Genomic DNA, 12024 nt, shown 5'->3' with positions numbered 1-12024 from the left:
AAAGTGCAGATAAATATCTAGTTGTTGATTGGGGTTATTGTTATTAATCAGCCAGACTTGCAAGTGCCAGACTGAGAATTTAGAACAGCCAGTCAGGAGAAATCTGGTCAAATTTAGAAATCAGCAATTCACATATCCAAAAAACAGACCTATTAATTCTCCTAAACCAGTAGCTGGAATGTTTTTGTTAAATTGTCATTGAAAGATAGAAAGTGATGATTTATTTAACCTATTCTTCCTTAACCTCAAATAATTGGTAATTTTCCTTGTCTGAAACTGAGTAGCAAGCATCTGTGTGTCAAACACCTAAGTATCAAACTCTTCTGCCATTATGTACACAGAAAGGCTGTGTTCATAAATTTAAAAGCAGGACAAATAGTCATTAAATAACCACACTATTCTCCCTATTCAACAATACTTACTGTAAAATCTCAAGGTTGCAACTTTTGACACATAGTGGCAAGCTGTATTTCATACTACATGTATGTATATATGTTGTGAGTGCATGTATATGCACACATATGTTCACACATAGTACTAGATACAAAATGGCTATTAACAGTTCCTGCAAAAATTCACTTTCAATTGAGGCTAGAGCTCCTATGACTTGGGATGGTTTGACTTCACAGTTGAAAGCTACTGCCAATATCTCACTTCCATAATATAAAATTTAATTTCATGTCCAACAAGCTTCTCAGTCAAAAAACAGCTATAAATTAAGAGAGAAAAAAGCAAACAACTGAGTGCAATTGCTCTTTCCAATTTGTCCAGCCACCTTGTAGAAGTTATTCCTAACAGACTGGAAAATCTGTGGCACCTTCCAATATCCCCTAATATACTGTCCCTGCAAATGTTTCAACCTCTGTCAACAAAACCACCCTTAAGGGATCAGCTGCTTGACAGCCTTAGCTGCCTCTGTGATAGCCTTGCATAGAGGCCCTTTCTCTTCTTATTAAAGCATGACTGTAACTTTTTTTAAAAGTGAGGGAGTTGGGAAAGAGCAAGAAAGTACAGGCCTCCTGTCAGACTAAAAGGCCATTAACTTTCTGGGTCACAGTAATGGTTAGAATACGGTCTGCCACCAAGGGAAGCCATGAATCTTGGCCCAAACAATGTTCCTTACACATATGGTCCTCCCATAACTTATGATGCATTTAGAGGCAAATTTGGAAAGAGTTTCATTTTCAAGGAATTACTGAGTTTTTTTTCTTCCTTTGAAGAGGAGGAAATAGAGGAGGTAGAATGTGCATGCATACTGCCTGGAGCAAAATCTAAGCTTTTAGAAGAAATACACTTCAAATCATCTGTGTTATCAATGCCACAGAATGATGTACAGGAAGAATCAGATTTCTTTTGATTTAGGGTCATATAAAGAGATATTGTGTTTGCTGCCCTTTTTTCCAAATGTCTGTGGTTCATCCTGCTCATCATGCACATGCACTTCATCATTGTCTTGAATGCCACTGCTGGCATCATCAGGGCCTTTGGAGGGACTCGGATTTTCTGAAGGGGCCTCACCTGCTGAGTTGGGTAGAGTGGCACTGAGAGTGGACTTTGGATGCGATCTTGCCATTCCACATTTTCTCAGTCCTTTCTTTGGAGAAGACTTATTTTCTTCATTCCTGTATCCTTTTGGTTTTAAACAAACACAGGACAGAAGAGAACATGAGCTAGGATTTTGATATTGACATGTGAAATGAATTTTGAATGTACATTTTTGGAAGTAGAGTTGTCACTTTGCTTCTTTTGTGACTTTTCTTTTGCAATTTTCAGCACTTACTGAGCTTCTGCATGATCCACATTCTTATTTGGAGCACTATTTTCTTTCTTAACTGAGATTTTGATGTGTTTGCTTGAGCAGGTAGTTTAACCACTCTGCCTCTGCTATGAGCAAATTTGAAACCTATCCACAGAATTTCTTTTCTGGATCTCATTTTGGATTTTCCCATCTATTTTATGATCAGCTTTAAGATTTTGTTCACAGGAGTTACACTCTCATTTCTCTGTTTTCTACTGCTAGTTTTATTGAGATAGATTTAGATACAATATATTCCATCCAAAGTATACAATCAATATCTGACATAGTCATCACCTAGCTGTGCAATCCTCATCTCAATTTTAGACCATTTTCATTGCTCCAAAAATGAAAATATCAGACAGACATAGAAAAAGAAAACCCCCAAACACCCTATATCCCTTATCCCCATGTATTATTGACCACTTACATCTGCATGACACACCTGCCAGCATTGATGAAAGAATATTAAGGTATTATTGTTAACCATAGTCCGTAGACCATGATAGGTAATTTTCCTCCATAAACCACTTTATTGTTAACTATTTGTACATGCATTGTACATTTGTACTAGTTCATGAAATAACTTCTTTGTATTTGTAGTCTTTGTTAATCAATGACATACATCACTCTAAACAACTCCTTTCAACCAAATTCACCCACTATATACCACTATTATTAATAATCCCAATAATAAACTACCATTACCTCCATCCATTTTGAAACATTTAATTTCAACCTCATTAAAATTCTGTAAATATCAGACAACCCAGCCCCCTTCTCTACTTTCTATCTCTAAGCACCTTACATTCTACATTTTAAGACCCTGAGTTTATATATCTAAATGAGTTCATATTAGTGAAATCATACAATATGTCCTTATGTGTCTGACATTTCACTCTGCATTATGTCCTCAGGGTTCATTGATGTTGTCACAGGACTCAGGATGTCTTTCCTTCTTACTGCTGCATAATATTCCATCATATGTATACACCATACTTTGATTATCCACTAGACTATAGATGAACACTTGAATTGTTTCCAACTTTTAGAAATTGTGAATAAGGCCACTATGAACACAAGTGCACAAATGTGTGCTTATGTCCCTGTGTTCAGATCTTCTGGATATGCACCAAGTAGCAGAATTGCCAGGTCATAGGGCAACTCACTACTTTTTCTGAGAAACTGCCAAAATATCTTCCACAATGGCTGTACCATTTTTCATATACACCATCAGTTAATAAAAGTTCATATTTTTCCACATTATCTCCAAAACTTATAGTTTCCTGTTTGTTTAACAGCAGCCATTCTTATAGCTGTGAGATGATATCTCATTGTTTTGATTTATATTTTCATAATAGCTAAGGAAGATTAACATCTTTTTATGTTTTTTTGTAGCCATTTGTGTTTCCTCTTTGGAAAAAGGTATATTCATATCTTTTGCCCATTTTGTAATTGGATAGTTTGTTCTTTTATTGTTGATTTGTAGGATTTTGCATATCTACTGGATATAAAACACTTATTGGATATACAGTTACAAAATATTCTCTCCCATTGTGTTGGCTGCCTTTACACCATTTTGATAAAATCTTTGAAGCCCAGAAGTGTTCAATTTGAGGAGTTTGCATTTATCAATTGTTTTCTTCTGTTGCTTGTGCTGTGGGTGTAAGTTCTAAGAAGCTACCTCCTAGCACTAGGTCTTGAAGATGTTTCCCTACATTTTTTTCTAGGAGTTTTATGGTACTGGCTCTTATATTTAGGCCTTTGATCCATATTGTTTTAATTGTTTTATAGTGTGTGAGATAGGGTTCCTCTTTCTTTACTTTGTCTATGAATATCCAGTTCTATCAGCCCCATTTATTGAGAAGACTATTTTGTACCAGATCAGTGGATTTGGGGGGTACTGTCAAAAATAGATTGATGATAGATCTGAAGCTCTGTTTCAGAACTCTCAATTCTATTCCATTGATCAATATGTCTATCTTTGTGCCAGTATTATGCTATTTTGAATGTTGTGTCTTTATTATAAGCTTTAAATGGAAGTTAAGTCCTCCAACTTGTTCTTTTTCAAGATGTCTTTGGCTATTAGAGATTGCTTTCCCTTCCAAATAAATTTGATAATTACTTTTCCAATTCTACAGAGTATGTTGTTGGAATTTTGATTGGTACTTCTTTGAATCTGTAGATCAATTAGGTATAATTGACATGTTAATTATATTTATCCTTCCTATTCACAAACACAGAATGTCTTTCCAACTATTTACATCTTATTGAGTTCTTTTATAAATATTTCATAGTTTTCTGTGTACAGGTCCTTTACATTCTTGGTTAAGTTTATTCCTAAATACTTGATTCTTTTAGTTGCTGTTGTGAATGTGTTTTTCTTAATTGCCTCCTGGATTAGCTCATTACTAGTGCATAGAATCACTAATGATTTTTGCATGTTGATCTTCTATCCCAACACTTTGCTGAATTTACTAGCTTGAGTAGCTTAGCAATAGAAGTCTTGGGATTTTCCAAATGTAGTTTCCTGTCATCTGCAAATAATGAGAGATTTAATTCTTCCTTTCTGATTTGTTTGCCATTTATTTCTTCTTATTTTCTATTTGCTCTAGCTTGATCTTATAACAGTGCTGAATAACAGTGGTGAGAGTGGGCATCCTTGTCCCATTCCTGATCTTGGTGGGAAGGCTTTCAGTCTCCCACCATTGAGAATGTCATTGACTGTGGAATTTCATATATGTCCTTTATCATATTGAGGAAGATTTCATTGATTCCTTGTTTTTTGAAGTGTTTTCATCAAGAAAGAATGCTGAATTTAGTTGAATGACTTTGCTGCATTAATTGTGATGATCACATGATTTTTGCTTTTGATTTGTTAATGTGTTGAATTAGATTAATTGATTTTCTTGATTTGAATCACCCTTGCATGCTTAGAATAAACCCCACTTGATCATGGTGTATTATACTTCTAATGTGCTATTGGATTTTATTTGCAAGTATTTTATTGAGAATTTTTGCATATATATAATCATTAAGGAGATTTACCTGTAGTTTTCCTATTTTGTAGTATCTTTATCATGTTTTGGTATTAGAGAGATTTTACCTTCATAGAATGAGTTAGGTAGCATTCTTTTTCTTCAAATTTTTGGAAGAATTTGAGTGAGAATGGTGTTAATTCTTCTTAGAATTTTTGGTAAAATTCCCCTGTGAAGACCTGTGGACATGGGCTTTTCTTTGTTGGGAGATTTTTTATAACTTATTGAATCTTTTTACGTATGATTCATTTGCTGAGGTCTTCTAATTCTTCTCAAGTCAACATTGGTTGCTTGTGTATTTTTAAGGAATGTTCCATTTCATCTAAGTTGTCAAGTTTGTTGGCATAAAGTTATTCATCATAGCTGCTTATGATAGTTTATATCTTCTAGGTCCATGGTAATGATCCCCCTCTCATTTCTGATTTTATTTATTTGCGTCGTCTTCTTTTTGTCTTTGTCAATCTAGCTAAGGCTATCTTGATACTTTTGACAGTCTCAAAGTACCAACTTTTGGTTCTATTGTTTCTATTTTTTTCTTCACTTTATTTCCACTTTAATCTTCATTTCTTTTCTTCTACCTGATTTATGGTAAGTTTGTAGCTCTTTCTCTAATTTTCTCCAGCTGTTCCATTAGTTCTTTCGTTTTAGCTATCTCTTTTTCTTAATGTAGGCATTTCAAGCTATAAATTTCCCTCTCAGTACAGCCTTCCCTGCATCCCTTAAGTTTTGATATGTTATATTCTCGTTCATCTCTAGATACTTACTGATTTCTCTGGCAAATTATTCTTTGACCCATTAGGATTGTTTAAGAGATTGTTATTTAAACTCCATGTATTTGTGAAAGTTCCAGTTCTTCTGAAGTTATTGATTTCCAGTTTAATTCCATTATGATTAGAGAAAATGCTTTGAATACAATCAATCATTTTAAAATTAATAACTGCTATTCTATTCAGTAGCTTATGATCTATCTTGGAGAATGTTCAATGAGCATTTGAGAAGAATATACATCCTACTCTTTTAGGATGCAGCAATCTATATATATCTGTTAAGTATAATTCATTTATCATAAAATTTAGGCTCTATATTTCCTTATTGATCTTCATTCTAGTAATTCTATATATTGAAGAGAGTGGTATGTTGAAGTCTCACCTTCCTAGTCATAGGAAAGTTCTATTGGTTCCTTCAATTGTGCCAGTATTTGCCTCATGCACTTTGGAGTAACTTGATTGGGTGCATAAACACTTATGAATGTTATTTCTTCTTGGTGAATTACCGCTTTTATGAATATATAGTGTCCTTCCTTGTCTCTTAAAATTTTTTGCATTTAAATCTATTTTATCTGCTATTAGTAGACACCAGTTTTTTGGTTATTAAATGAATGGAAAATATTATTCCATCATTAACTTTCAATCTCTTTGTATCTTTGAGCCTAAAATAAGTCTCTTGTAAATGGCATATAGACAGATCATATTGTTTTATCCATTCTGCCAATCTATGTCTTTCGGTTGAAGAGTTTAATCCATTAACATTCTACATTTTTACTGTAAAAGCTGTCCCTGCTTCAAACATTTTATCCCTTGGCTTTTGTTTACCAAATCTAGTACTTTTTCTCCTTTTATCTTTTTAGTTACTCTTTCTGATAGCCATCATTTCTATACACCCCTCTAATACTCTCTCTCCTTTTCTTATCTGCTAACAGCACTCCTTTTTATTTCTTTCAGGGCAGGTCTCTTAATAATTCTGTAATCAGTTGTTTATCTGTGAAGATTTTTGACTCTCTCTCACTTTGGAAGGACAGCTTTACTGGATAAAAAATTATTCACTGGCAGTTTTCCTCTTTCAGAATCTTAAACACATCATACCACTGCCTTCTCCCCTCCATGGTTCCCAATGAATAGTCAGCTCTTAGGTTTATATGGTTTCCCTTGTATGTGGTGTATCACTTTTCCTTTGCTGCTTCCAGGATTACCTCCTTTTCTTTGGTATTTGACAGTCAGATTAGTATGTTTCTTGGAGTGGGGCTATTTGAATTTATTCTATATGGAGTTCATTGAGCTTTTTTGGTTTGCATATTTATGTCTTTTATACAGGTGTGGAATTTTTCCTAATTTTTTTCTTCAAATAATCTTCCTAGCCCTTTACTCTTCATTTCTCCTTCTGGGATACCAGTGATAATTACATTATATGTGTGCACTTATGTTGTACATCATTTCCCTCAGATCCAATTCAAGTTTTTCCATCTTTTTCACTATCTATTCTTTTTATGTTCAAATTCATTTGCTGTGTAGTCTAGTTCACTTATTCTTCCTTCTTCCTCTTCAAATCTGCTGTTGTTTGTCTCCAGTATATTTTAAATTTCATCTACAATAATTTTCATTTCCATAAGTTATGTTATTTCTCTATTTATTCTTTCAAATTATTATTTATGTTTTTCTAGTATCCTCTTGATATACCTTATCACTTTATTCATCTCATTGAAGTTATTGAAGCACTTGTTTGGACACCCTTGATTAGCTGTCCCAAATTCTGTGTCCCCTCTGGCTTTTTAACTTGATCATTTGGTTTTTCATACCTTCTTGCATCTTCATATGCCATGTAATTTTTGGCTGATTTCTTGGCATTTGATTATCTTAATAAGATTATTTTGAAAGTCGGTTTTCCTCATTCAAGACTTTGTTGTTGCTTCTGTTTGCATTGAAGTTCTCCCTTGACATTTGGTTTGTCAGTAACTCCCAGCCAAACCAAGGCTGTAGTCTCACACATGTGATGCAGCCTTTCTCCAAAGGCAGTTGGAGGCTGCACTGTAAAGCAGTTTGCCAGACTGCACTTTCCCATTCTTCCCGACAGATGGCACTCTTAGGCCATTTATTCTCCACCATCCTACCTCTCCCTTACTTCAGCTGGGCAGGGTCCTGACTGGGTCCCAATCCAGTCAAGGCCACAGGCCCCAGTGAATGCTGGAGTCACTGGCTCCATGAGTGGAGGAAGGCACTGTGCACCTTATCAGAGAGTCAGCTTGTGGGCACAATGGGTCTTGTGATTCCCAGACTCCTGTGTGTAAAGACTGGGCTGCAGGACTTAGATCCAATTCAAGTTTTACCATTTTCTCCACCATCTGTTCTTTAGTGTGTTTGAAATCAGTTGTTTGTCCTCTAGTTCACTTATTCTTCCTCCTGCCATTCCAGCAAGCTGCTGGACCAAAAACATGCTACTTTTCACTTCCTGAATAATCCAGGCCAGAGTGCAACTTGAGGGTGGGGGAAGAGCACCTGGCATTGCAATGCAGCTCCCTTGCCCTTGCCTCTCCACTTGTCTATGCAGAGAGTGCCCTGGGCCCCTATGGAAAACAATCAAGGCTGTGGGATCCAGAGAGTCTCTCTCAATGGCCAACTGTCAGATCAACACTGCTTTGCATCCCACTCTCCTGCTGATGTGAAGGCTTTCCATTCTTCCTCATTTCCAGGCACCCACAGTGGCCTGTCCCAGGGATGGTGGGTGGCAACTGGGCACCACAGAAAGGTATTTATTTGTAGATAAAATGAGTTTACAGGCTCCTGGCTTCCCCCATTTGAACTCTCGGCACTGTGGGACTCAGGAGGTTAACTCCTGCAGCCAGCAGCAAAGTAGGTATGTGCTGCTTTTCATCTGCCTGAACTGGCCTGTAGCCAGTGTAGGGATCAGGATTTTTATGATTGAGTACACTCATCCAACTTTCTCAGATATGGTTTCTCCACTTTTCATGCAGGTCTTCCTTATGTAATGCAGCATTTTTTCTCTGGTCAACCTGAAGCCAAGAACTGATACTTGGGTAATTCTCTGCCTGTTCTCTAGTTGTTTTATGGCAGAGGAATGAGTTCTACCTATCTTATTCTATCATCTCCCTGGAATTCCCCACCTCATTATCCCTGGTTTTTATCTCCATATTTAGAAGAGACACTTGCACTAATACCTTTCCTAATTTCCTTTTTTTTCAGCAAAACACTGTTTTTACGTTTGTCCCACAGAACATACCTGGGTCATGGTTAAATAACATTCATTATAGAAGTTGTTTCCCTGTACATTTTTTTCATTTGGGTTACTTAATGTTCCAAGGAGACAGCTGAGGTATATATTGCTTATAAATCTGTTCTAGTTTGCTAATGCTGCCAGAATGCAAAACACCAGAGATTGGCTTTTATAAAAGGAGGTTTATTTGGTTACAGAATTACAGTCTTAAGGCTGTAAATTGTCCAAGGTAAGTCATGAACAATTGAGTACCTTCACTGGAGGATGGCCAATGGTGTCGAGAAAACCTCTGTTAGCTGGGAAGGCATGTGGCCAGCATCTGCTCCAAGTTCTGGTTTCAAAATGACTTTCTCCCAGGATATTCCTCTCTAGGCTTCAGCTCCTCAAAACTGTCACTCTTAGTTGCTCTTGGGGCATTTGTCCTCTCTTAGCTTCTGCAGAGCAAAAGTCTGCTTTCAAAGGCCATCTCCAAAATGCCTCTGCAAGCTGAAGCTCCTCTTTCAGTTCCAGTGCATTCTTCAGTGTCCCTCTTGGCTGTAGCTCCTCTTCAAAATGTCACTCACAGCTTCACTGTGTTCCTTCTGTTTGTTAGCTCATTTATATAGCTCCAGTAATTTAATTTAGACCCACCCTGAGTGGGCAGGCCAACACCTCCATGAAAATTTTCCAATCAGAGTCATCACCCACAGCTGGGTGGGACAAATCTCCATGTAAACACTCAGGGAATTGCAATCTAATTAACACTGATAGGTCTGCCCACACAAGATTACATCAAAGATAATAGCATTTAGGGGACATAATTCAAACTGGCACAATATGTGCCCCAATAAGGAAAGGGGGAGGATAAGAGAGGTGGTGGTTTTGAATCCACAGTCTTTCAGATCAATGTGGTTTTGGAGTTGGGACACAAGATGGGTCATCAGGAAGAGCATCATTCACTTCACACTTAACTTCTATCCCTTCTTAGAATGTTTTACTTTGAAGCTGCATGGCTTCAGGCGTATCCTTATATCCCATTTTGGGAAATACTGTCACAGGGATCCCATGGGGTCAAAACCTTTTTGAACTTTCCTTTTGCAGATTTGAAATCCAGATTCTCACACAATAACTTGGCTTTCTCTTCTGTTTCATTCAATATCATACACACTACTAAGAGTTTCTCACTATTAAATGCAGGAGTAGAAAGTGCACTGGTCTTGTTTTATTCTGCTTTCTAACTATGAAAACAAAGTGTAAAAGTCCTGACACAAAATTCCTTAAAAACAGAAACAAAAACCAAGAACAACAACAAAAACACTAATAAGCCATTTCCCAGCAGGCGAGATAGCATCACAGTGTGTGCTGTTGGAGGAAACAGAATGGTGAGCCATGAATGGGAGACTCTGCATTTCATAACTTTTGGACAGATCCATGGGGACCCTGCAGAAGAGAATCTCCCTGAAGCAGAAGAAAACTATGAGCCTATCCTTTATTATTTGGTCCAGCATGACCCACACCTCTGAGCTGGGGATAGTTGTGACACTGCAGAGTCCCCAGATGCTGGTAGCACATTGTTGCTGCTGTAAGCTGGGGCAGTGATGTCTACTCATGCTTCTTGGGTGCCAGGAGCTTCTGTGGCAGTGTGCAGAAGGTGGAGGGTCAGGCCTTTCCTGAAGCATGGCTATGGCAGGCTCCACAAGCAGACATATATAATACCTTACATCCCAAATCACCAGGACACTCATTTTCTCTAGTGATCACAGATCTTTCTCCAGAAGGGACCATAAGCTGGGACATAAAACAAGCCTCAAGAAATTAAAAAAAAAAAATTGAATATACTCAAAGCACATTCTCCAACTACAATGGAATACAAATAGAAGTCAATAATTTTTGAACTGTAACTCCACTATTTACTTCCTACATGCTAGGAAATACACAAACTCTAATGACAAATCAGTGGTTTTGAACTCAGTGTAAAATATGTAATTTTAGACAACTATATAAAGGTGGGGGAATAGAGGAGTATAGGAAATAGTTTATGTGCCCTATTGAAGTGAAGGTGGTATCAAAGGAAAACAAGATTGATATGGATTTAAGAGGTTAATTTTAAGCCCCACAGTAAACACAAAGAAATTATCAGAGAATATAACTATAGAGATGAAAAGTAGAGTTTGGGTTAAGAGAAATGGGGGAAGGGGCAATGGGGAGTTAAGAAATGAGAGTAGGGTTGCTGTTTGAGGTGAAGGGAAATTTCTAGTAATGGATGGTGGGAAAGAGCATTACATCATTCTAAATGTGATTAATCCCACTAAAGGAACGCTAGGGAGGGGGTGGAATGGGAAGATTTAGGCTGTATATATGTTTCCACAACTGAAAAAAGGAAAAAAAAAAGACAGTCTAACTAGACGACAATTGAATGCTAAGGATGAACTTGGATGGGATTGGAGGATAGAGGACAGGTGGCTCAAAGGGACACAGTTGAGACATAAGGAAAAGGAAATACAGAATGTAAGCATTGTATCATTGTTGGATCTCTTATACTTCTTAGCTGCACTTAATGGAATTACATAGAAGAATGTCCTTGTTCATGGGAAGTATATACATGAATTATAGTGTATGTTCAAGGATGTTTGCAGCTAACTCTCATATGTTCAGAAGACAGAGCAATAGATGATGGATGATAGATAAGGAGGGAGGGAGGGAGGGAAAAAATAGCAATGTGACAGCATGTTAAAGTTGGTGGATTGAGCTATCAGGGAGGGGGTTCAGGGTATGAAGGAATTCCGTGTATGGGGCTAGTATTGTTTTTGCAACTATTCATGTAACTTTGAATTTATTTCAAAATAAATAAAAAATATTTAGTCTTCCAAATCATGAATGCACAATGTCCTTCCATTCATTTAGGACTTCTTTGAATTCTTTTAGCAATTCTGTAAATCCTTAAAATCCCTGAGTAAATTTATTCCTAGATATAGGATTCTTTTAGTTGTTATTGCAAATGTAATTTCTAGAATTCTTCCTCAGATTGCTCATAGCAGTGTATAGAAACTCAACTGATATTGCTTGTTGATCTTGTATCCTGCCACTTTGCTGAACCCATTCATTAGTGTCAGGGGTATGTCTCTTTACACTTCAAACCTGTGATCTCCATTAGAAAAGGCCTGAGATTTGTCAGTTCATGATTAAGTTGGTTTTGTCTTCAAGTAA

General features: G+C 36.8%; 1 pseudogene; it reads right to left on the bottom strand.

The window, feature by feature from the left end:
- Positions 1–1230: 1230 nt before the first annotated feature.
- On the bottom strand, positions 1231–10476 carry LOC119520556 (annotated as a pseudogene).
- Between the last annotated feature and the right edge of the window lie 1548 nt (positions 10477–12024).

Source organism: Choloepus didactylus, chromosome 25 (assembly GCF_015220235.1).
Source record: "Choloepus didactylus isolate mChoDid1 chromosome 25, mChoDid1.pri, whole genome shotgun sequence".
In the NCBI taxonomy this organism is placed as follows: Eukaryota; Metazoa; Chordata; class Mammalia; order Pilosa; family Megalonychidae; genus Choloepus; species Choloepus didactylus.
The sequence above is the reverse complement of the archived record's forward strand: the minus strand, read 5'-3'. Positions and strand labels throughout refer to the sequence as shown.